The sequence below is a fragment of the Muntiacus reevesi genome, chromosome 16 (genome assembly GCF_963930625.1).
Source record: "Muntiacus reevesi chromosome 16, mMunRee1.1, whole genome shotgun sequence".
NCBI classification, from domain to species: Eukaryota; Metazoa; Chordata; class Mammalia; order Artiodactyla; family Cervidae; genus Muntiacus; species Muntiacus reevesi.
Genome location: NC_089264.1, coordinates 58,086,496 through 58,112,221, shown reverse-complemented (window position 1 = coordinate 58,112,221; position 25,726 = coordinate 58,086,496). Strand labels below are relative to the sequence as shown.

The 25,726-nt window shown below is 39.3% G+C and overlaps 1 pseudogene; it reads left to right on the top strand.

Annotated features, from left to right (window-relative positions):
- Positions 1–7,480: 7,480 nt before the first annotated feature.
- LOC136147902 (tigger transposable element-derived protein 1-like) lies at positions 7,481–19,104 on the top strand (annotated as a pseudogene).
- Positions 19,105–25,726: the final 6,622 nt, after the last annotated feature.

Here is a 25,726-nt window from a genome sequence, read left to right as displayed (position 1 = left end):
CATAGATGACAATGTCAATCATACCTCCTCAAAATTGCTGAAAACATTTTTAGAACTAAGAACCAGCCTGGAATAGGCTTGGCAAGAGTCAGAGCGACCTACCTGGCTCACCATGACTTGATCCAAAGCTCCCAGAGCGGGGCAAACCCCCTTTCCTGCCCTCGCCGCTGAAACCTCCGTGTATACCAGCTGTTGAGCACAACCACCTGCTGTGAGTAGAAATGCCAGCTAGCGGTGGCTGCCCCGGAGCCAGCAGAACTCACCCTCCAGCCCTTCTCGCTGGGAGTGTGGGGTGCGGCTGTGGGCCTCTGCCGTTAACAGATGTGTCTGAGTCCTGCTACTGCCACTTCCAAGCTGTGTGATGCTAAAAGCACGTGTTCTCAGACCTCATTTTCCTAATCTGTATAAAGGGTACTATAAAACCTACCCCACAAGGATTCTTCGATGAGGATTCAGTGAGTGGATCAATTTCAGTTTGCAGAATCAATTTTTTTTTTCATGAAAAGCACTATTCACCTACAGTTACACTTACAGTGAGATGAGATGGTCCAAAGAGGCTACTGGTCCCTATATTGTAATATTAATACATCCTTTCTGTGTCAAAGAGGGCATCCTGAGAACTACAGATACTCATCATTTCCATTTCTAACAACAACAAAAAAAGATTAGATCAGTTTTACCTGAGAGTGTACTCTGGGGGATAAAGCACATTGCAACATATAAACTGAAGTTCCCTTTTAAGCTCAATTAGCAGAGTAGACAAAACAAAGGAACGCAGTCACTACACTGCGGGAAAAACGTTCTTGAGCAAAACATCTCCTGCTCTGTCACAGAGATGCAGTCTCACTAATTAGAGTGAATTAGGATTGGTAGGGCTCCCTTGAAGTGGACTGAAGACTGGCTGACGTGTAATCAACAAAGAGTAATGATAAATGACAGCGTGCTGAGTTGGGCTGATGTGATTAATAGAATCTACAGAAGTCCAGGCAGCCTTTTATTTGGCTTAATATTTTTCCGAGTGGATTCAAGAAGGAAGTTTTTTTTTTCCTGCACATCAATTTAAATAAACAGAAGATAGTGGAGGTAACAGATGCTTTAAAGCCCAGAAAAGTCAAGCAGAAGATAATAAAGATAATATTGCTTCCTTATGCTCAGATAGGGCTGTTTGCAAAGGACTCTCACATTCTTTTATTTAACCCTCTTATTGACATAGTGAATTAGATAGAGCTGGCATTAACCCCATTATATAGTTGAAGAACTAAAACAGAAAGCTTGGGTCACTTGTTCAAGGTCGTATTGCTAGGAAAATTCAGAGCTGAGTCTACAACAAGCTGTCTCCCGTATTTTTGTCTGCTCAGCATCAGTTATCTTAAAATAATACCCTGATTTTGTGTGGGGGAACCACCACGCTCTCTCTCTCAGATCAGGCAGTATTAAAGTGACTGAACCACTCACAGGTTCATGGTGTGTTTTTTAACTCCTGCTAGATTCATCAAGCAAAAGGTGATTTCATTTTCTTCTGGTTGCTTAGCTAGAAACAGATCTATCGAAGGTCACCGCATGACATACAGAAAATGTCTGCCTAACAACTAATCCCAATTAAAGGAGAACAAAGCAAGAAAAGGAGAGAAAAGGAGATATCCGAGGTCATCATTTAAATTCCTGAATGTATTACAGCATCTGAAAGTGAAAGCATTAGTCAGTCAGTGGTGTCTGACTCTTTTGCGACCCCATGGTAGACCCTGACCATGGAATTTTCCAGGCAAGAATACTGGAGTGAGGAGCCATTCCTTTTTCCAGGCAATCTTCCTGACCCAGGGATCAAAACCGTCTCCTGCATTGCAGGCAGATTCTTTACCATCTGAGCCAGCAGAGAAGCACCGAATGTAGCATCTAACTGCACAAAATCGGACTTAGTCTTGAAATTTGTAAGTTATATAAGCCAGTAAATTCCTTCTACAGTTTGTTTAATTTAGCCTTATTTTGTTTCTGTCACTTTCACCTGACAAATATAAGCAATAATTCAGGTCTTTGGACCCATGTTAGAATTCTTCCCTTGGTAATAACAATAACTATAAAAGTATGATAGCTCATATTCATTAACTACCTTGTATAGGCCACTACTCTTCCAAGTACTTGACATACATTAACTCTTTTCATCCTTACAGTAGTCCTGTGAATTGAAATGTGAAATAATGCACACTTTATTCATGAATAAACTGAGAGCAATCAAATAACTTCACTTATAATTCACACCAAGTAAATGGAGGAGCTAGGATTTGAACCATTCAGTCTGGCCACAGAGTCAAAGCTTTTCATTATAAGGTTACACTTATTTTTTTAACCTGAATTATTCTCTGAGCCATATGAGACCAATGGTTGGGTAAACGATAGTTTCTGGTAAGCAGCTAATAAGACACGTGGAGAAAGAAAGCAGCCTGCGTCCACTGTCAGTCTGACGGCCAACTTCCATTAGGGCAAAATCCTAGTTGGAATGAAAAACGTCTCCTCACCTGCTTTGCTCTTTCACTGTGTATTCTAACTCACCACTGAGAAATGAGACACAGGAGCTTCTCGTTTTATGAACATTTACTTACTTGACTGGACCAGGCCTTAGCTGCAGCGTGTGGAATGCCGTTTCTGGAACCTGGGCCCCTGCACTGGGGGCCGGGAGCAGAGTCTTAGCCGCCGAGCCGCCAGGGAAGCCCTGAGATGCAGGGGCTTCGATGAGGCTGGCAATCCAACGGAGCAGGCACATCGTACCATAAACTTTCTAAATGTCCTGTTTTCTTGATGCGTCAACATCCCACAGACTGACTGCGAGCATCCTGTCTGGGGAGCGAGATACGCCAGTGTGATAATGCTGGGCTTCGCCCCAGGTTCTCTTTCTTGCCCTCCCCAATGTGACCTCCTGCCGCTCAAACACCCCCTTGCCCGTTTTGCTGGCCTGCTCTACGGTGACTTCCAGTGAAGGCACTTGCCTACAGCAACCCCCTCAGCACCCCACCTGTCTAGCTGAGCTCTCTCTCTTGGAGCTTTTCCCAAGGCTCCCTACACGGGATGCCTCCCTTTTCTAGAACTTGTGCGTGCGATAAATCTATTCCACCTTCACTTGTCTCACCATAGTGTTATTCCCAGTCGGCACCAGAGAGTTGATCCAAAAACCCTTTTAAAAATAATATAATTGTTCCTTACAACACATGTGTACAATTCAAAGTCTATTTTCTGTACTCTACCCTGGACTCTTTCCCACTGACTGCCAAGTCATGCCTTGCTTTACTCAGCTAATCTGGAGTCATAAGAGTTATAGACACAATAATTACTTTGAAATGAATTTTACATGTTACCAAATGTGTCCCCATACATATTTAATTTGATTGCCCCCAATAGGTCTCTGTAGCAAGTCGGGCAATAAAATCCCCATCTCTGAGGACAAGAAATCAGAGACTCAGATGAGATGTGTCTTGTCTAGGGTCACCCCACTGTTGAATAAGAAGACAGACCAGTTTCCCTTCCTCTATGCCATTCCACTTTTTATTGTTTTCTTGGGTGAATGTTATATGCTTCTTCAGTCTAATCTATAAAATGTGACCAGTTTCCGTCTCCTTAGATATGTTCAACTCCAGGTTCACAATTTTCACCTCTAACCCATTACCTGGTAACCTCACTGACATTTTTATTATTTGCCCTCTAGATATCTCCACTCAAGTTCAATGGCCTTGTTTGCTGCCCTTGACCTCCATCTTTACTTTTACATTGATAGACTGTCCCAGGATAGACTTGAGCATCCCGGAGCCTTGGTGCACTTTGGTCATCTTTAATTGAAAAACAACGAACAGTCTTCTTCTCAACACTGAATTCTTCAAACGGCTCTCCACCTTTCCTAAAAACTCCTTCCCTCACTCCCACGCTCCCCAAACCTCCCAGCTTGACTCTGCAGAACAGTCACATGGTCACAGATGGAAGGACTTCTAGTCCACTATTTTTAGCAACTGGTAACCTTTTCAATCTACCATAAAAATCAGCATATACATGCATCACCTAGGCATTCAATATGCAAAATAAAGAGAGAGACTTATACAGCCAGGCCTCCTCATATTATATCCTGGTCCCAGACTCAATGCCATTTCTTCAGTCCCCAACAGAGTATACCCATGAGGTATTCCAAAGCCTAAAATTTATAGTATCATAGAGCAAAGATGAATCTGATCGATCAGGTAGCTTATCTTCAGAGACAAAAGGAGGATGTCTACTAGTTAGGGCGGGCTGTTTATTGTAACCCACAACACCAAAATTTACAGTGACTCAGCTATTATTAGGTTACACTGCTACTCCATGTCTCAAATTACAGTCCGGTTTAGGATGACAGATGCATACATCAGAGGCCCAGGGTCTTTCTATCCAAGCCCCTGAATTCCTCTGTTTTAAACTGGTGGACGGAGAAAGAACAGTACATGGAGGACCCAACAGGGGATTTCGAAGGGCTGGATGCACAGGTGTTCCCCACGCCGGCTCACGCCTCACTGACCAGAAGACAGCCACACACACGCATCTAACAGCAAGGGAAGCTGAGAAATACGAGAAAACGTTCTCAAAACCACTGGGGAAATGAGAGTTAAACTTACCACGGTGATCATTTTGGAGTGTAAAGAAATGTTGAATCACTATGTTGTATACCAGGAATCAAAACGAGTCAGTTATACTTCAAAAACAAACTCAGAGAAGAAGAGATCAGATTTGTGGTTATTCCAGGTGGGGGGTACGGGAGGGGGAACTGGATGAGGCAGTCAAAAGGCTCAACCTTCCAGTTATAAGATGAACAAATTCTAGGGATGTAACGTACAACCTGATAAATACGATTAACACTGTCACACGTTATATATTAAAATTGTTAAGATGGTAAATCCTAAGAGTTCTCATTACAAGGCAAAAATATTTTTCTTCTCTATCTTTAATATTTTAGTTATATGAAATGGTGAATGTTCACTAAACTTATTATAATAATCATTTCATAATGAATAATCATTTAATTCCCTCATTTAGAAATCCCCCATGGGTCTCTCTGGGCCAAAATCAAGGTGCTGGTAAGGCTGCGTTTCCTTCTGGAGGCTCTTAGAATGGGTCTGTTTCTTTGTCTTTTCCAACCACATTCCTTGGTTCTGGCTCCTTTCTTCCATCTTCAAACTCAACAGCATTGCATTTCCAACCATGCTCATGGAAGTACATGGCTCTCTGATACTCTTCTTCTGAATCCTTCTTCCAGTTATAAATATCTTCATGATTATGTTTACATACAATGGATCATTCAGGATAATATCTGTATTTTAAGGTCATCTGATCAGCAAGTTTAATTTCACTTCACTGTGTAAGGCAACATATTTGCAGGTTCCAGAGATCGGGACATGGACATTTCAGGAATCGTTATTCTGCCTGCTATAATTACTATTTTAGGAGAGCTATTGAAATGGAGAGATCGACTTTGACTCTATGTGAATTGAGACATAAGGCTCTTGCCCAAATTACAGTGTGTTCTTATAAAAGTAGGATGTAGGAAGATGGAGATGGCAGTAAAATGTCAGTATCTGTGAAAGAGAAAGGTCAGAGGGTGGCTGGAATAACTGTTTTATGAAAGTCTCCGTAAATGTCCAGCACAAGGAGTACCGCTCTGCCACAACGTTGGGGCTTTGAAAGACAAGGATTCTGGCAATCTCCTGGAGCATCAGAAAGCTCTTTTGGGAAACTTCAAGGGCCAGATAAATCAAAATAGGGAGAAAAAGAAGACTGAAGTACTTATGCTCACTATCTTGTCAGCATAAGGGATGTACTTCTTTGGAGAAATAATTGAGGTCACTATTCTGGGGATCTTAAATCCATTGTGCAGGTGATAGGAGTTACAGCTAAAATTTGGGCTCAGAAAGCTAACTCCACTTAAAAAACTCCTCAGAGACCTTTAAAGCTTAGACAGGTAGATGATAGATAGATAGGTAACAGATAAGTAGATACACAGAGATATGTAAAATATAATACTGTTTTAATTCCTCTATGTATTTTAATTATCTTCTATCATTAAATATGATCAAAACAATTATCAAAGCATTCACTTAACTGCTGCTTCTTTTGTTACCAGGTTTCAGGTAGAATTTGAAAGTATTCTTTTGTTCTTGTCTGCTACCATTTCATTCATTTAAACAATATTAATTTGTACTATCTATCTGTGCTTCATGAATATATTGTAGCAGCACTGAAAGCAAAAGTTACTTGAAAGAATCTCCTTCCTCGCTGTTGTTTCCAAAAGCAAACCCACTGAAGATATGGAAGTGTGTCTCCTAAAGAGAGAGAGTAAACTTTACAGCCGAAGTCTAATTGAAGAACACATAAAGAAAAGGAAGATCTTTCACAGACTGAAGAAGACCTTTCTGAACCCCAGTCATGAAGGCAGCTGTCTGTGGTTTTCATTAGGAGCTGTATGAAGCCTGTCTGAAGCACTGCTGCAGACCAGTTTCGAGAGGATGCTAGCCCTTGAAGGGTGCCAGACTGCAAGAGGACACCAGATTGCAAAATGAAATTACCACGCAGCAGGTTCAGAGATTTCAGCCATGTGGTCCCCCGCCTCCACAAAACGTCTCATGCTTTAGGTATGACCTAGAAGCAGAGGAACCAGTGGGATCCCTGAATGTCTCAGCCGTGATTGCATCACAGCTTACAGATAACAAGCAGGCATCCTCAGGATCTGGCCACTAGATAAAGTTCACAGTACATTGCACTTCCCTGCAGAAAGAGGGACCCAGCAATGGTGGAGATGGTTTTCCTGTCCCTCGGGGAAAGGAAGCTCAAAACTTAGCCGATTTAAAAAGACCAACAAATGTGTGCTTTTGTGTTAATTTATGAACAAAGATTCTTAATTGGCCCTAGCCTCCCGCTCCAACCCTTCTCTCCATGACTTCATTGTTAGCAATAGGTTGTCTGCAGACACTACCTCTTAAGCGTTGTTATGCTGCAAGCATAGCTCTTGGGGCTTCCCTGGTGGCCCACTGGTAAAGAATCTGTCTGCCAGTGCAGGAGATGCACCTCCAGTCCCTGGAGAAGGAAATGGCAACCCACTGCAGTATTCTTGTCTGGAAAATCCCATGGACAGAGCAGCCTGGCAGACTACAGTCCATGGGATTATAAAATAGTTAAGACACAGCTTAGTAAATGACTAAATCACAACATAGCCCTTAACTCTCCACCCACCCTCCAGGAAGGAGCAAACTGTTACTTTGGTTTTTTATGTATCTACCGAATAAGCTTTCCCAAGCCTGTTCTTTCTATGTGATCACTAGCAATCTTCCTGAACTGTGGATTCAACCAGAACGTCTACGAGATGCTAACTTAGATCACTGGACTAGAGTAATTCAGACTACCTCTCCACCCACCCCCAGTGAGAGAGGCATGCCGTTTTAGAAGCAGAGATCCCAGATTGCTGCAAAGGGGAGGTACAATGAATAACCGTGGAAAAGCGCTTCTCAATATTGGTCTGGAGGTAAGAAGCACTCCCGGCTCCAAGATGGATATGTTGCTGGTGGGGCCTGTGTGAGGAAAGCAGGAGAGACCTCATCTTGAAGACTGAGTGTGAGCTGGGGCTGAAAGCTGCCCAAGAGTGAGGAGACCGTTGCTAGTGCAAGATGGGCTCCTGGAGACTTGCCTCCCTACACATGACAAAGGAGAGCTGAGGTCAGGCTGCCTCCTTAGATTAACCTTGGAGACACCCCCCTTGACCTATAATCATTACCGCGCCCCCTCCCCGCTTTAACATTGTTTGTTCTCCTAGCACCTACTTGCTGTAAAACTCAATCTTACACAACAAAGAGGTCGCTAACCTGTAACCAGTGGCCTCTCAGAAACACCAGAGTCCTTGTTGGGAACTGGCTGCCCTTGGACCCGCCTGCAAAATAAACTGTCCTCGCTGTCTTCATGGCCTCTGAGGTGTGTTTTGCGACTCTAGATTCCACAATGTTGCAACAAAAGTTGCAACTTTTGTTCTGTCATTAAAGTGTTCATAAAGATAGGATTGGCTGATTTTTTTTTAGAAATAACAGTAAGGAAGAGAAAGAAATATCTACAGTAATTTTGGACTTGAATTACTCAGATACAAGGGGTCCGGTGATCTCTATTTTGTCATTATTGATGCTGAACTTTGCTTATGGAGGAAGATTTCATGTCCATTATATTTTAGGGTCAACCTTACTTGGTGATTTACTATCAATCAAAAAAAAAAAAAAACTTCTTTGCTTTTCAGAAGCTGTTAAGGTTCTTGTAGGTAAATAGGAAAGTATTTGGAAAGAAACATAGCGAAGATACACAGCTAAATAGCAGCAGCAGAAAAAATTAATGCTACTGTGTGTTAATATGTGGATTATCTCATTTAACTGATAAAAATGTTAGCATGAAATTATAAATTAAAAACAAGAAGACTTTAAACTCATCCTTCCTATTCATGGGTAACATCTGTTTACTGAGGGGGAAAAAAGCAAAATCTAAAATTTAAGAATTATCTTTTATTTGGTGACAAAAATGAGGGTTTAAGCCTGCAACACAGCATCTCGGAAAACTCTGAGGGACTGTTCCCAAGAGGACGTGGGAAAGGCAGGATTTATAGGAGTTTTTGCAATAAAGACCAGGTACAGAATATCAAAAGAAAACTGCTAATTAAAGAAAGCCAGATATCTCAAGGAACTTAGTTCTTTATATAAAGGAAGATGCAAGATTCTGGGCTCACGGGAATCATTCCTTTGATATACACCCACCTATCCGGGGCCAGTGTCCTATGCTCACTCATTCTGAGGCTGCTCAGGGCTTGCGCTTTGGGGACAGCTGTAATGTGGTGACTTGATGGCTGATATGGCAGGTACCCCAGGTAAAGAACTCACCTGCTGATGCAGGAGACATAAGAGACACAGATTCCATCCCTGGGTCAGGAACACCTCTTGGAGGAGTACATGGAAACCCACGCCAGTATTCTTGCCTGGAGAATCCCAGGGACAGAGGAGCCTGGCAGCCTACAGTCCACGAGGCCGCAAAGAATCGACAGGACTGAAGCGACTTAGCATGCACACATGGCAGGTAATGTCTTTAATTCACACGTCAAACTATTATCATGCTAATCTTATTATTTTATAAATATTTACATTATAAATTTGTGAATATTTTGTTTCACACAAATGAAAATAGTGTGAATTTTGTCGTGCATAAAGTTGTTAACACCAGAATTTCCTGGGACTTTTATTTAAATATGTAGAAACAGTAAATAATATGAACAGAGGCATGCTCAGATAATGCTCAAAATCTAAAATAATGAGACCTTTTTAAAAAAATTTTATTCTGGTAGAAAATATTTAAATACAATATTCCTTTCTTTTCTGGTTAATAATTCTCAGTGACATTTTGAGATCAGAATTAGCATATAATTATTCTTTTCCTAAAACCTCTGAAATTAAAGTTGAGCTGACAAAAGAATATTTAAATCCAAGAACTTTTGAAAAATTACTTCTGAGTCCGTAAGAACTAACTTTATTTTATTAAGCTTTAGTTTTGTTTTTTTAAGTCTTGGATACCTCAAGGTGAGTAAGAGCGCTCTGATATTGAACAAATTTACAAGATGGTATGAGGAAACCAAGTTACTGAAAAAGTGAAAGCAAGGTTTTTCTAGGATGTTGAGAATTTTAAAATACTACGATCCGGCTCCCCTGGCCTTCTTTCAGTTTCTTAAATGCACAAAGATTTTTGCTACTCTGGAGAATCCCCATCAGCCGCTTCCTCTCCCTAGAATGCTTACCCCCACCCCAGCCAGCCCCCAATTCTCTCACTGCCTAATTTCTACTTATTCTTCAAGTCACTTCCTGAGGCAAGCTCTCCAGACCTCTCAAACGATCTTATGCCTCCCTGGTAGCTGTTGATATAATCATTCATTTTCACAGTTTACAACACTATCTTTAGTTGTACAAATGGTTGGTTGTCACCCTTACAAAACTGTAAAATCTGTTCCATGAAAACAAGAGCTGTGTTTCCCTTGTTCCCAGCTATATTCCTGCGAGGCGAGTGTGGAGAAAAAGAGTGAGCCAGGCAGGTCGGCAAAGAAAGGGAAATTTATTAAGGGGAAATGAGAGCATGGCTGGGCGTTGAGGAGAACCAGCGTCCTCGCTGTCTGACGCGGTCTTCCTTATACCCTCCCTGCCAATGAAAACTTCTCTGAAAGGATGTGGTTGATTTTTAGCCTGTAGCTGAGTCCTACGTTCACACAGCCAGAGATTTGGAATCAAGTGGTCTCATAGCCTTGAGAAGTTAGGCACCAGCGGGAAAACAGAATGTCTATCGGGCAATTTGGTCGATCTCAAGGGTCACTGTGACTTTATCCTTTGTTTGCAAGGTCAACATAATGAGCCATTTTAACAATGAGCACCCAGGTAGGCCCTGTCAATTCCCAATACTCACCATGATATCTGGAGTATATTATATAGTCCATAGATACTTGATGAAGAAATGAGAGAGATGACAGGAATCTTTTGAGAAAAAAAATTATCGATAATGCAAAAATAAAAAATCATTTTATTTACCATAACTTTGTATTGGTAATATCAAATTCATTCATTCTGATATCTAACCAAACCCGTTCTACTCACCCGCATGCAGTGAGGCTTCAAATAAAAAGTCAATCTACTGATGCCAGGTAATGATGAGGGAAAGTCCGGCATTCACGGCAGGGTGCCAAGCAAGGAATGCAGGCAGGAGATGCTCAGAAGATCCCAACTCCCCCAGTGGATTTCAGGGAAGGGTTTTTTAAGAAGGGGTGAGAGCAAGGGTCACAGAGTACCTGATCATCTTGTGGACACTCTTCTGTTTGCTGGGTAATGAGGCCATTAGGAGTCAACATCTTCAACCTCCTGGTTCCAAGTTGTCTGAGGTCTATGTATATGCCTGTGGTCAGCAGGCAGTTAAATTTCAATAGCTGGATTTCAGTATCTGAAACATAGCTCAAGGATATGACTCAGAATGTTATCTATAGCCCTTGAGGAGGAACTCAATGTCCTGGCTTTGCTTAATAGCTAAATGATTATTGTTTTGTCTTGCTCGATTGTTTTCCTTTGCTTCTTCATTTTTCTCATTCCTCTGATTAAATTTGCTCTTTGGAACTTAGGGAAAGCCTAGAAGAATAAAATTTTTCTACAAACAAAAGGCAGGCAGAGGATATTGAGGGGTCTGTCCTGGGAAGGCCCTATAGAGTCCTGCTCACTTATAATGACCTATTTTCTTTTATTTTCCTCAATCTTGAAGGAACAGGTGCAGGGCAAGAAAAGGAATAAAATTTGAGATAGAGAGATTAATCACAAACTCGGCAGAGAAACTCAGCTTTAGGGTAACTACTGAAAAGATAGGTAATTTCATCCCATTTTATAGGAGATGAAAGAGGCATAGATAGGAAAGTTCTTTTTCTAGGGTCTCCAGAATTGTAATGAACCCTGAAACCTGGCAATCTAACCACAGAAACCATGTCCATTTTAACTAGTTCTTAGTTTATGAAGATAAAATAAGATGTACTTTCTAAATGTGTACCTCAGAATCTACCAACCACTATAGATATTCAATACATGATAATTATTACCTAATTCTTAGTAGCATGCCTTGAAGATTCTTAGGAACTGTTTAATATTACAAACCAATCTGTGTTCATAGCAAAATGCATTACTAAAGCAAGCTCAGAAAGTCATTCACCCAGTATTGAAAGCCAGGTCTGTGCACGTCTGTTGAACTATGCTGTGAGATGAATGATAGAATGATTAGAATCTCTGCTCTCAGCTCACTGCAGTGTGAATGGTCTCTGAGTTCCATCAGGATGATGAGGCAAGGATTTAAACATAAGCATTTCTCTCAGGAGGCAATCCCAGGAAACATCCCTGAGGTCTGGCAAGCAAAATAGGGAAGTGAAGGGAGCCAAAAAAGTGCATTATCAAGAAATTCACCTTTTGAGAACTCCATATTCCACTGGCAAGCAGAGAAACAAGAACTTCAGAGGTTTTTGTGCCAATGGACAGAGACTGGAGTATCCATTCCTCAACTTCCCATCCATCATCGGTTGTAGGCTGCTCTTGGGGCATTAATTCTCTACTTCTCACCTTGCTCTGGAGCTGAAAGCACTCAGATGAAGAGTCAGAGGTGTTCAGCTAGCAACACTATGGGTAGGAGCCATCCTGGGCCTGAGGGGTTATGGAAGGGCACCAGCTGTACCTACAACGCAAGTTGAAAATGAGGACAGTATAAATCAGAAAGTGATCAATGCTCTGATATCGCAAGGACAAATAAGCACTAAAAATATCCCTGCTGACAGTAAGGGAAAATACACCCCTCCCCTTCTTTTTCTTAGAGCATTTACTTTAGAAAATTTGTAACTGTATATTCCCATCATTACATAATATTGATATATTTGAAAGCATTTCAGAAATTTAGATACTTTTACTTCAATTATCTCCTGTCTCCCTACATATAACTCCGTACATGGAAAAAGTCAACACCATGTAATGTATAAACTAAACCCTGTCACTCCCACATCGGTGCCATGAGCGTGTGTCTCAAAGGCTGTGGAACATCACAAGCCTCCCTTTGAGACGTTGGGAATTTTCAGAAGAAAACGTTTGTGGTTTCAGATCAGGAGAAATACGCTGACAAGCAAAACCTTGTTGCATCATCTCCACACTGTCAAAGACCTGAACAGATGGTTTCCAGGCGAAGGATTAGAAGCTGCGGCTATTTATTCACACTCAGGGAACAATGAAGGACACTTTATAGGCTCAAGAGATATTGGTGACGAAAAATAAGCAAAATCTCAAAAGGACAGCTAGATCTCATAAGAGAAAATAATCAGGATGTAAATAGTAACACAGATATTATCTTGGTACTGAGATCTCTCAAATAATTTCTATTGCATTGAGAGATATTACTGGGAGGGTGAGGGAGTTGGTTTGTAGAAAACAATCTCCAAGTAGAAAATATTCTGGTGCAATCAGCAGTGAAAGTGAGTAACTTATTGCTGCTGGTGAAGAATTAAACATTTCTGACTTTAAAGTGTCAGGCATAACAAGTTTATGAGTTTATGAGTAGAGCTCATGAGGCATGCTGATAGGAAGTCAAATAAATATAAATTCAAATCTCCATAATCTGTAGTCTGTCTTTGGGTAAATCTGCCATAGACTTCTGGTTTCAATGACTTCAACTCTCACATTTGGAGCATTTCTCACCTGGTCCTTTTCAAGGGTATCATAATTAATTTAACTTCCATTTGTCTGTGGAACAAATATTTATTGAATGCTTGTTAGAAGCTAAGCCCAACACTTAATGGTGGGAATTCTGTATTGAAAAGACAGGAAGCCACCCTCAATGAATCAATTTTTTTTAAGTCCTACTGTATAGCATAAGGTACTATATTCAATATCCTGTAATAAATCATAATGGAAAAGAAGAATATAAGGAAGAATATATGTATGTATAACTGAATCACTTGGCTGTGCAGCAGAAATTGGCACATTATAAATCAACTATACTTCAATAAAAGTTTTTTGCATAAAATAATGAATATTAATGGTATGAGCAAAAAGAATCATCAAATGAGATATTGTAAAAACAAAGCAAAACACTTTTCTATGTTGTGCAATATATAAATAAAATCATCATTTCATTTATTAAAAAAAATAAACTATCACAATGTACTACAGTAAAAACTTCAATGTGGGGTGATTACTGATCCAACTCAGCAAATATTTATTAAGAATCTTCTTTGTATGCTCAACATCACTCATTATCAGAGAAATGCAAATCAAAACCACAATGAGGTACCATTACACGCCAGTCAGGATGGCTGCTATCCAAAAGTCTACAAGCAATAAATGCTGGAGAGGGTGTGGAGAAAAGGGAACCCTCTTACACTGTTGGTGGGAATGCAAACTAGTACAGCCGCTATGGAGAACAGTGTGGAGATTTCTTAAAAAACTGGAAATAGAACTGCCATATGACCCAGCAATCCCACTGCTGGGCATACACACCAAGGAAACCAGATCTGAAAGAGACACGTGCACCCCAATGTTCATCGCAGCACTGTTTATAATAGCCAGGACATGGAAGCAGCCTAGATGCCCATCAGCAGACGAATGGATAAGGAAGCTGTGGTACATATACACCATGGAATATTACTCAGCTGTTAAAAATAATTCATTTGCATCAGTTCTAATGAGATGGATGAAACTGGAGCCCATTATACAGAGTGAAGTAAGCCAGAAAGATAAAGACCATTACAGTATACTAACATATATATATGGAATTTAGAAAAATGGTAATGATAACCCTATATGCAAAACAGAAAAAGAGACACAGAAGTACAGAACAGACTTTTGGACTCTGTGGGAGAAGACGAGAGTGGGATGTTTTGAGAGAACAGCATCGAAACATGTATATTATCTAGGGTGAAACAGATCACCAGCCCAGGTTGGATGCATGAGACAAGTGCTCGGGCCTGGTGCACTGGGAAGACCCAGAGGGATCGGGTGGAGAGGGAGGTGGGAGGGGGAATCGGGATGGGGAATACATGTAAATCCATGGCTGATTCATGTCAATGTAAGACAAAACCCACTTCAATGTTGTGAAGTAATTAGCCTCCAACTAATAAAAATAAATGAAAAAAAAAAAGAATCTTCTTTGTGCCAAATAATATGTTAGATGCTGATGAGCAAACAAAATAAACCAGGATATAATCTAGTGCCAATATGTGGCCCCGTTTAGTCATAATGCAAATTATGTTCTAGGGTGTAGACAGACACCTAGACATCTAGATCTTGGATTTGTAGTCACAGGTAAAGTCAATTGCTCTTCAAACATAAGAGCAACTAATTAAAGGTGGTATTTGTGAAGTGCATATCATGATATATTTCTCAACAATAGTTATTTCCAATGCTTTTCTAAGGCTTGTAAAAGGTTTACTATGTAATGACTCAACACATATTCAATTTAGTTTACTAATGTGGCCATCATTCAAAAGAACTGTTGCCATTTACAGCTTATTTATAGCTTATGCCATTATAGCTTTTTACTGACTGAAGCCTACGTAAAGTTTGTTTTCTCTCATTTGTTTATTAGTTTTTGAAAAAGAACTTTCACATTGCTCTACTTCAGAATGTGAAGTGCCAGATAGTCTGACCCTATTTAGTAGGTCCTCTGAGGGAGAAATGAATCGCTTTTTCAGTGCATTCTCCCATTCTTCAGGTCAGCCATTTCAGAATGTGGGGCTTAAGCAACTCCCCTTAAAACAACACTTTCTATTTTTTAAGTAACTAGCCCAGCACACGATTATGAATCCTGATGTTTACTGGTATATATAATATACATATATTACATATATAAATATATAAATTAACAGCAATTTAGAGGGATTCACCCTGAGTGTTTTGGCATTGAATGGAAACAAATTATGAGTCAAATACTAAAGGATGTTGTAGACGTTATAATCTCTCCTTATACTCTAAGATCATGATATAAACTTGGAGAAAATCAGGTAAATATAAATACACAATTATATATCCTTTTTAACTCAGAATAACTTATTGATCTGCTGTTCTACGACCAAAAGATACTCAAGAGCCCGTGGTCAGGAGCTCATAGACTAGAGGGTCACATGTGCAAAATAGGTAGGAGAAAATTTGGCTAGGATTCTGACAGCAACATGCTGGTAGAGAGATGAGCTATGATGGCTCATGGGTGACTCCCAACTTCTTAAAAATCCACTACAACTCTGGGACCCCAAAATAAGCCAATGTCTGATCTTCATGCATGGTCAAGTTCAGCAAAATTTTAACCACTAGAGATAAAACCACTTTAAAGAAATGTTTAGCTGAAAGCGAAAAGTTCCCAAACTGAGTTACACCCAGGAAAGGAGTTATTGAATCAACAGCAATATGCTGGTAGTACTGGGCCCGGCATCTGGCAAGAGGTGAATTAACAAGTAATTCTATTTAGTCTTCCTTAGCTTATTCTTGATCTAATTTTTTTCTGATGTTAACTAGGGAATTTTTTAAAAATCACATAAATTTACACTTAAAAGTTTTTTTTCATAATTTTCATTAAAACAAAATAACCCAATCTGAAAACTATTCAAGAGTTCACAGGACAAAACCTGCTTTGGGAGAATATGTCAAATTTCTACTTAATGAGAAGATAAATTTACCTGATCACACACGTTCATCCTAAATCGTTTTAGTTGTCTGACTCCTTGTGAACTGATGGACTGTAGCCGGCCAAGCTCCTCTGTCCATGAGATTCTCCAGGCAAGAATACTGGAGTGGGTTGCCATTCCCTCCTCCAGGGCATCTTCTGACCCAGGGACTGAACTCACATCTCTTATGTCTCCTACATTGACATGCAGGTTCCTTACCTCTTGTGCCACCTGGGAAGCCCTTATACCTGATTTTCCCTAGGCAAAAATCCATGCACCTACTAAAGTCCTAAGAGGAGAAATGTGACATGTGAATTTTAATGTATGAATTTGTCTTTCTCAATGAACATATTGGAAGAAAATGAGAAATTTAGGACGTGACTTTTTTTCATTTTTGAGATTTCGTTCTCTGCTTAGGAAAGGAAAGATTAAAAAGATGGTAAGAATCTGGAACTAAGTGATGGCTGATATGAAAGGAAAGACGTGAGCTAAGTGTAAGTTATAGGAATGAAGAAAACTTGGGAAAAAGTGACTGAAATCATCAGCCCCTTCACTGGCACAATGCTGAGGCTTTAGAGATGCCGATGAACATGTAGCCTAGTGCTCTGGCCCCTTTTTAAACCACAGGACGCCCATGTTCTTGGCCGTGATGTGACCATAAAACTCAGGTACATTGGAAATGCTCCTGTGTGAGGTACATTTCCCCTTTGGGCCAGTGTCTATGGCAGTTGGCTACAATAGAATCAGAGTTGTACCGGATAATAATTCCTTATGATTACATTTCGTAAAATCCTTTGCTTTTGTCTCCTACCATCCCTTTAGTCTTCTTCTTCTAAAACGATACTCCAAAGTTCCTGTAGAAAGCTATGTTCTCCCTACTTTACTAGCTTGCCTGAGGACTCGGGGGGTTTGACTTCAGCAGACAGCTCTAATTAGCCACAGTGGTCAAGGGATGGACATGTGACATATTGAAAAACAGTAAAACATGATGGAGCTTTTGCTAGGACTTCTCAAGCAAAATATTACATCTCTTTCTTCGCAGACAGCAAGTCTATCACTGCTGTTTTTCCAACGGCATCCCCTCAGTTCATGTCTCTGTGTTACAGTTTAGTAATTTGTAATATTTCAAACTTTTTCATTATTATTATATTTGTTATGATAATCTGTGATCAGTGACCTTTGATGTTACCCTTGCAGTTTGTTTTGAGATGCCATGAACCACATCAATATAGGACAGCAAACAACTCAGCAAATGTGTGTCTTCCGATTGCTCCAATCCCCTTATTTCTCCCTCTCCTTGAGTCTCCCCAGTTTCTGAGACACAAAGATATTGAAAGCAAGTCAGTTAGTAACCCTATACTGACCTCTAAGTGTCCAAGTGAAAGGAATAATCACAGATCTCTCACTTTAAGTCACAAGCTAGAATGATCAAACTCAGTGAGGGAGGCATGCAGAAAGTCAAGACTGGCCAAAAATTAAGCCTATTGTACCAAACATTCAGGTTGTGGATGCAAAAGAAATGTTCTTGAATGAAATTTAAGGTGCTACTCCAGTGAACACATGAATAATAAGAAAGGAAAATAGGCTTATTGCTGATATGGAGAAAGTTGTAATCATCTGGATAGAAAATCAAAACCATCACAACATTCCCTTAAGCCAAAGCCTAATCCAAAATAATTCTTCAATTCTATGAAGGTTGAGAGAGATGAGGATGCTGCAGGGGAAAAAAAAAAGCTTAAAACTAGCAAAGGTGGATTCATGAGGTTTACGGGGAAAAAGCCATCTTCATAACATAAAATACAAGGTGAACCAGCAAGTACTGGTGTAGAAGCCATTGCAAGTTATCCAGAAGATCATGCTAAGATAATAAATGAAGGTGACCATATTTAACACCAAATTTTCAATGTAGATGAAACAGCTTTACATTGGAAGGAGATATCATCTAGGACTTTCATAGCTAGAGAGGAGAAATCAAAGCCCAGCTTCAAAGCTTCAAGGACAGTTTAGCTCTCTGTTAGGGGATAATGCAGCTGGTGACTTTAAGCTGAAACCAATGTTCATTTACCTTTCTGAACATATAAGGGTCCTTAAAATTTATGTTAAATCTGTGCTACCTGTACTCTATCAATAAAGCCGCAAAGTCTGTATGACAGCACATCTGTTCACAACATGATTTTCTGCAAATTTAAGCCCACTGTTGAGAGCTACTGCTGAAAAAGAAGATATTTCTTTCAAAAAATTACTGCTCACCGACAATGCACTTCATTACCCAAGAGCTCTAATGGAGATGGACATGACTACTGCTAACACAACATCCATTCTACAGCTTGTGGCTCAAAGCGTAATTTCAGCTTTCAAGTTTTATTACTTGAGAAATACATTTTGTAAGGCTATTGCTGCCACAGATAGTGATTTCTCTGATGAATCTGGGCAAGTAAATTAAAAATTTTCTGAAAAGGACTCACCATTCAAGATGCAATTAGGAACATTCATGATTCATGAGAAGAGGTCAAAATATCAACATTAACAGGAGCTTAGAAGAAGTTGAGTCAAATCCTTGTAGATAACTTGGAGGGGCTCATTCTTCAGTGGAGGTTACAGCCACTGCAGATGTGATGGAAACAGTAAAAAAGAGAGAGAGAGAGAGAGAGACTAGAATTCAATGTAGAGCCTGAAGATATTACTGAATTGCTGTAACCTCATGATAAAATTTTAGGGGATGAAGAATTGCTTCTTATGAATGAGCACAGAAAGTGGTTTCTTGAGATGGGATCTCTCCTGGTAAATATGTTGTGAACATTGTTGAAATGACAAGGGATTAGAAATACTATATAAACTTAGTTGCTAAAGCTCCCTGGGTTGGGAAGATACCCTGAAAAAGGAAATGGCAACCCACTCCAGTATTCTTGCCTGGGAAATCCCATGGACAGAGGAGCCTGGCAGGCTACAGCCCTTGGGGATGCAAGAGTCAGACATGACTTAGCCACAAAACCACCACCAAAGCAGCATCAGAGTTTGTGAGTATTCACTCCGATTTTGAAAGAAGTTTTACCGTATGTTAGACTATTAAACAATACTGCTACCGAGAAATTGCTCTTGAAAGGAAGAATCAATCAATGCAGCAAACTTCACTGTTGTCTTATTTTCAGAAATTGCCGCATCACTCCTAACCTTCAGCAACCACCACCATGACAACAGTGAGGCAACCATACATGATGCAGTAAACCCACTTCTGGGCATATATTTGGACAGAACTATCCTTCAAAAAAAGATACACACACCCCTGTGTTCATAGTAGAACTTTTTACAAAAGCCAAGACATGAAAACAGCCTAAATGTTGACCAACAGATGAATGGGTAAAGTAGGTGTGTAATATGTACACACACATATACATATGTATACATATACACATGTATGTTACATACATACTATGTACACATAATATACAATAGAATAGCACTCAGCTATAAGAAAGAATGAAGTAATGTCATTTGCAGCAGTATGGGTGGGTCTAGAGATGATCATACAAAGTGAAACAAGTCTGGAAGAGAAAGACAAATATCATAGAGTATAACTTATATGTGAAATCAAAACATGACACAGATTCACTTATTTATGAAACTGACAGACTCGGACACAGAGAACCTATCTGTGGTTGCCAGGTGGGAGGGGAAGAAAGGGATGGGGTGGGAGATTAGAATTTTCAGATACCAGCTAGAATGAATAAGCAACAAGGTCCTACTGTGCAGTACGGGGACCTATCCTCAATTTCCTGTAAAGACAACCATAATGAAAGAAACAAAATGAAAAAAACATAATGAAAAAGAAAACCAAAATGTGTGTGTATGTAACTGAACCCTTTTTCTGTACAGTAGAAATTAACACATTGTAAAGCAATTATACTTCAATAAAATAAATTTTAAAAAACAATGAGACAACCGTGAAAGATAAAGACTAAGAAGACTGTTAGCATCTTTTCAGCAGTAAAATATTTTTATTAAAATGTGCAAATTGTTTTTTTAGACATAGTGCTATTGTACAATTAACAGACTACAGTATAGTGAGAACATAACTTTCATGTGCCCCGAAAACCAGAAATCCAGGTGAGTCACTTTATTGCAATTTTTGCTTTATTGTAGTGGTCTGGAACTGAACCCATAATACCTCTAAATTATGCCTGAATATGAACAAGAAATTACTGTATTTTTATTAAGCCAATTTTATTAACAGTAACAGATTGTGTGGACCTCTGCCCAAAATACAGAGAGGTTCTCCAGCCCAGCAGGAAAGATTTAGAAGCATACACACGTGTGTGTTCAGTTGCTTTAATGGTATCCAGCCCTTTGTGACCCCATGGACTGTAGCTCACCAGGCTGTTCTGTCCACGGGACTAACCCAGCAAGAAAACTGGAGCGGGCTGCCGTTTCCTCCTCCAGGGGATCTTCCCAACCGAGAAATCAAATACACATCTCCTGCAGCTCCTGCATTGGCAGCAAGATTCTTCACCACTGAGCCACCCGGGAAGCCCAAGAATCATACAATCTGTGTTTGAACCCTACTTTTACCACTACGAAAACCTTGACTCTGTGTAAGTGAATTTTTGTTAACTAAACTGAAACATTCTGAGTTTGCATGCAAGTTCAGTCATGTCCAACTCCTTACACCCCATGGACTGTAGCCCACCAGGCTCCTCTGTCCATGAGATGTTTTCAGGCAAGAATGTTGGAGTGGTTTGCCATCTCCTTCTCTAGGAAATCTTCCTGACCCAAGGATCAAGCCTATACCTCTCCTGTCTCTTGAATTGGCAGGCAGATTCTTTACCACTAGCGCCACCTGGGAAGTGCTGCTTCCTAATTATGACTTTAGGAAAGTTATTCTACATTTCTTCTCTGATAGCTCAGTTGGTAAAGAATCCACCTGCAATGCAGGAGACCCTGGTTGGATTCCTGGGTTGGGAAGATCCCTTAGAGAAGGGAAAGTCTACCCACTCCAGTAGTCTGGCCTGGAGAATTCCATGGACTGTTTAGTCCATTGGGCCACAAAGAGCCAGACACGACTGAGTGACTTTCACTTCACTTCATTCTACATTTGTCCTCCCATCCTACCTGGCATGGACGATGAATTCCAACATTTCATTTAGTTCTGAACCTCTGATACTGTAGTTGTTAAATTCAGTCATTACAAATTAATAATATGTTAATCAGCATGCTCCTTACATGAAAATAAAAAGGGCACAGTTTGCTCTCTATATGAGGTTTGTTACCCTGAAGTAGCCATTTGTGTAGATAACTCCAAAAATTTATGAGATTACAAGCCATTTAAATATAACTGCCACCTATTTACCTTCTTTCCTTCCTTTCTCTCTCGCTGAATAATTTAGTCATTAGGAGGCGGCAAGCAGGGAAGGTGTCAGTGTAGGTTGGGAACAGTGAGGCCATTGGAGCGATGACGAGTGTGTCTGCTCATCGGCAGGTGCACGGCGGGCTGACATCAGAAAAGAAAGGCGAGGCAACATCTTCAGAAGTAGTAAGGAGGTGGGGCAGCATCATGGGAGGTTGGAAACACACTGGAAGGATGAATTCGCTAAGGAATACATTGAAGATTATGTAATTGTTGCTGAATTGGAATTGAAGGTATCAATATGATTAGATAGATAAATATCTCCTCTGTCCACTGAGACGGCCTGGAGCAGTGACTCCCCAATAGAGATAATCACCAGGTATAGTGTTCAGATACTGGTTTCTAAATACATATTTCCATTAGAAGAAACTAGAGTTCTTTGATGAAATGGTCAATTTTAAAGCTCAAGCTAAGAAAATTGAAAAAAATAGCCTGGAAAATCTTGTATTAGAATGAAGAAAGTGCTCAAAAAATAATGAAGACATTAAAGAACAAAAATTTTAGCTTAAAAAGATTATCTAAATAAACCTACCTAAGGAGACAAAAGACTAGTATACAGAAAACTATAAGATACTCATAAAAGAAATAAAAAACAAGTCAAACAGATGAGAGGTATATCATGTTCTTGAATTGGAAGAATTAACATTGTGAAAATGACTATACTACTCAGAGCAATCTGTAGATTCAGTGCAATCCGAATCAAATTATCAATGGCATTTTTCACAGAACTAGAGCAAAAAATTTCACGATTTGTATGGAAATACAAAACACCTCAAATAGCCAAAGCAGTCTTGAGAAAAAAAAAAATGGACCTGGAAGAATCAACCTTCCTGACTTCAGACCATCCACATAGCTGCAGTCATCAAGGCAGCGTGCTACTGACACAAACACAAGAACGTAGACCAAGGGAACAAGCTCGGAAAACTGGAGATAAACCCGAGCACCTGTGAACACCTTATCTTCCACAAAGGAGAATATACAACAGGAAAAGAGTGTCTCTTCAACAAGGGGTGCTGCGAGAATCGGACAGCTACATGTAAAAGAATGAAATTAGAACACTCCCTAACACCATACACAAAAATAAATTCGAAATGAATTAAGGATCACACTAGAAGCTGTAAAGCCCTTAGAGGAAAACACAGAACACTATTTGACACAAATCACAGCATAATTTTCTCTACTCACCTCCTAGATTAATGTAAATAAAAACAAAAATAAACAAATGGGACCTAATTAAACTTAAAAGCTTTTGCACAGCAAAGGAAACCATAAACAAGAAGAAAAGACAACCCTGAGATTGGGAGGAAATAATTGCAAATGAAGCAACTGACAAATCCCCAAATATACAAGCAGCTCATGTAGCTCAAATCAGAAAAACAAACAACCCAATTAAAAAATGGGCAGAAGACCTAAATAGACATTTCTCCAAAGAAGACATACAGATGGATAATAAACACACGAAAAAGTGCTCAACATTACTCATTATTAGAGAAATGCAAATCAAAACTATAATGAGGTATCTCTTCATACCTGTCAGAATGGCCATCATCAAAAAATCTACAAACAGTAAATGCTGGAGAGGATGTGGAAAAAAGGTAACCTTTCAGCATGCTTGGTGGAAATGTAAACTGATACAGCCACTATGGAGAACAGTATGCAGATTTCTTTAAAAACTAGGAATAAAACCACCGTACGACCCAGCAATACAATTTCTGGGCATATATCCTGAGAAAACCATAATCAAAAAGACCCATGGACTCCCATGTTCATTGCAGTTCTATTTACAATAACTGAGACATGCAAACCATCTAGATGTCCATTGACAGATGAACAGATAAAATAAGTTGTCATATATGTGTGTGTGTGTGTGTGTGTGTGTGTGTATGTATATGTATATACAATAGGATATTCCTCAGCTATAAAAAGGAACAAATGTGAGTCAGTGAGGTGGATGAACCCAGAGCCTGTTATGCAGAATGAAGTAAGTCAGAAAGAGAGAAACAAGTATTGTATAACAGTGCATATACATGGAATCCAGAAAAATCGTATTGATGAACCTGTTTCCAGAGCAGAAATAGAGATGCAGACATGGACTTATGGGCATGGTGGAAGAAGGAGGTGCATTGAGAGGGTAGCAGTGTCGCATATACATTACTATCTATAAAGTAGACAGCTAGCGGGGAGTTGCTACATAACACAGGGAACCCAACCTAGTGCTCTATGACAACCTAGAGATGTGGGCTGGGCTGGAGGGTGGGACAGGACAGCAGTAAACTTACAGCTGATTCACTTTCTGTACAGAGGAAACTAACAGAACATTGTAAAGAAATTATCTTCCAATTAAAAATTATTTTAAAAAAGGAAAAAAAGTATTAAAGCGGGATAGTCTGCCCACTGAGACTCTCTGGCCATATTTCGAACAATTTGAATAACAAATAATGACTATTTCCCTGGTAGATCAGATGGCAAAGTGTCTACCTGCAATGCAGAAGACCCACGTTTGATCCTAGGTTGGGAAGATCCCCTGGAGAAGGGAATGGCTACCCACTCCAATATTCTTGCCTGGAAAATCCCATGGACAGAGGAGCCTGGTGGGCTATAGTCCATGGGGTTACAAAGAGTTGGACACAACTTAGCAAATTACACTTACTTTCACTTTTCATTTAGCAAATAGTCATTAGCAAATTAAAAGCCATTTACAAAAATATGAATCTGTGAATCCATACTAACATAAATGAATAAATGAGTGCTGATAAGAGAAAGTATTTTCTCTTGGCATAATTTCAACTAATAAATATAAAGTAAATTATAGAATTAGAAAAATCACAATATGATATAGTAATGTCAATTTACCCAAGTATACCAGTGGTTGCTAAAATGAATAAAGTTTGATGTACAGTGGGAACGTATGTAGTCTCACAGTAACTCTCTACAAAATACTTATCAACCACAAGAGGAGACTTGAGGAATTTTACATGGAGAAACATAGCAGATGTCAATTTAATCAAATGGTCAAGTTAACGTCACACATAACTAGATAAATTAAAATTTTGTACCACCTAACTAGAAACAATGAAAAGAAGACAGCACTGTTTCTCTGATATCATTGCCAAAAAAATTGCATAATATGAATCTAATCATGGAAAAACATCAGGCAAAATCCCAACTGAAGAACATTTTACAAGGTAACTGATTCCCATCTTCAAAAATTATTCAGATCAGAAAAGGCAAGCACAGACTGAATAGCAGTTTCTTATTGAAAGGCGTTAAAGAAATTGTAATGTTTAAACTCGTTTAAACTTGGGAAAACTGGTGAACTTTAAAGAGGATCTATAGAATCAATGATGATAATATATCAATGTTAATTTTGATAATTGCATTGTGATTGTGTAGGAGAATGTCCTTGTTCATAGGAATTACACACCAAATTATTTGGGCATAATGTAATATTATACAATCAACTAATCCTTAAATGACTAGAGGAAAATGAAATTCTTGGTATATTCTTATAAATTTTATCTGTTTGAAATTATTACAGAATTTATTTAAGTTATTTTAATAAATAATTTAATTTAATGTAATATCACAAAAGCCAAAAGCTGGAGATAACCTGAAAGTCCATCAAAAGCATAAACAAGTTGTAGTGCATTTATATGACATAATTATACTGATAGTTAAGTAAATGCAAAGAAATACTGATGCATGCAATAACAGTGATGACTCTCATAGGCATTATGCTAAGTGAACTAAGGTAGACACAAAAGGATAATTAGTGTATGATTTTGTGTATAAGAAATTCTAAAACATGCAGAACTGCATATATTAACAGAAATCAGGCCTGTCTGATTCTGGAAGGTGGGTTAGCAGGAGGGACTGACAGCAAATGGGCCCACAGGACTTCTTGGAGGATAGAAATGCGCTCTGTGCATTGGGACGGTAGTTAGGCAGGTGTATACTGTTGATAAAAGTCTAAATATGAATTTTATCATACATAATTATATCTCAGTACAGTTGACTTTAAAATAAAATAAAATATTGCCAATATAAAAAAAGCAACAAAGGAAAAACTTGTAAAACATCAATAAAGGCAAAAAATT